The following is a 1,890-nucleotide window of genomic DNA, read 5'->3' as shown; positions in this document are numbered from 1 at the left end:
GATTTCTGTTTGAACATTTGTCCTTATGTTTTCTACTCTTTTATTCTTTTATTGCATTTTGTTTAATAATGTAAAAGGTATACTATAGAATTAATTTTTAGTTTGTAAATATTTAAATTATGTGCAACTAACTTCAAGTATATTTTATTGGATTACAATTTACAAGTTACATTTTTAGTTTTTCAATTAACTTTTTTTTTTAACTATAAATTTCATTAAAAACCAAGTTCAAACCCCTCCTACGGAGAAGCCAGGGTTGGCAACAACAAATATAATTACAATGCAAAACATATCCACCTAAACCAATCTGAATTTATACACTTCAATCTAATTTTATCCACAAAAAATCTAAAACCTTAACATCTCCTAGAATGTTATTGATCTTGATATATAGGCTTCTTTTAAAAAATCCTCCTAGCTCTCCATATGCACAACAAGCCGCCATAATAGTCGACCGCACTCTCTCTCTTAACTACTTAAGTTTGTTTTGAAATTAATTAAACTAATTTAAATTTAGTGGTGTTAGTGTTATTGATAATCATCACACATGTGAAGTTGGTAAAAATGAAAAGTGTTTTTTTTTCTTAACGACCAATCAAAAATGAATTGACAAGTTGCTAGTCATCAACATAACAACATCACCAAGAGCATACTTAATCACCAAAAACTAATTACTAGTCTTCATGAAATTAACATGAAAGAAAATTTATTTCATTTTATGGAATTTTGGACGTGTTGAAAAATATAGTATTTTACACTATTTAATCACCAAAAACTAATTACTAGTCTTCATGAAATTAACATGAAAGAAAATTTATTTCATTTTATGGAATTTTGGACGTGTTGAAAAATATAGTATTTTATACTAAAAAGTGTATGGATAATCAAAAAAGGGTGAAGACTTCACGAATGGATCAAGGATTAAAAAAATACACCAACTCTACATAACAAAAGACAAATTCCTTACATTACAAAAGAAATCATAAAATGGTGATAGATCTTCCTTCTTAAATCTACAAAGGAATTTATAAAATGCAATACTTAGATCACACTCATGCATATTGCTCATGATCAGCAGACGGTTAAAAGTCAAAACTCAAAGCAAATGAGAAAAATGAAATTTGTATTTATTATTTCCTTCTCTTCTCCAACTAATGTTTATATTTTGATAGTTTTATGAAAGGCCATTGACTTCTAAAAATACTTAAAAATCTATGATATTATGGGACTTCTCTTATGTTTTTATCTTTATTTTTACTATTTCTTTTTGTTAGGTATAGTTTTAGGATTATATTATATGTTTTTCAATCATTAAATAGTTATACACAACAACAATAGACAAACATAACATATAGTTACACAAATACAACAAAGTGAACAAACAATCATATAAAAAGTTGTAATTATATTCACAATAACATCCATAAATAAACCACATGCTTGGTGTAAGCCATGCATACCCTCATCCCTATCATCAAAACCAAATGAATACTTTGTATGCATACCTTACATCCCCATGTAGCAAACATTACATCCATACATAACACAAAATTACCAAAATACCCAAAAGTAAAAAGACCAAAAAGGGTAAGAAACTAGAAGCAGCCATTGAAACTTAAAAGGTTGTAATAAAAATTCGGACCGGTACCCTCAATTCCCCAAGCAATACAATATTTGTATTGTAAAGCTTTCATCTTTTTGTTGGGTTGTTTGTTTTTCTCAGCATAAGAGTATAAGTGGTGGTGCCACCGTCCTCCTCCGCCACCACCAACTTCCACCTTGGGGTTCCGGTGACATGTGCCATCCTCCACTAATCATTGTCTCTTTGCAAAGGGGGGTAGAAAGAGAGAGTGGTGGCCAAGTTAGAGAGAGAAGAAGATGAAAGTAATG

Source organism: Bidens hawaiensis, unplaced genomic scaffold, assembly GCF_021521415.1.
Source record: "Bidens hawaiensis isolate Kalapana, Puna unplaced genomic scaffold, B.hawaiensis_p1.1 tig00001382_1, whole genome shotgun sequence".
NCBI lineage: Eukaryota > Viridiplantae > Streptophyta > Magnoliopsida > Asterales > Asteraceae > Bidens > Bidens hawaiensis.
Note: the sequence above shows the minus strand (reverse complement) of the source record.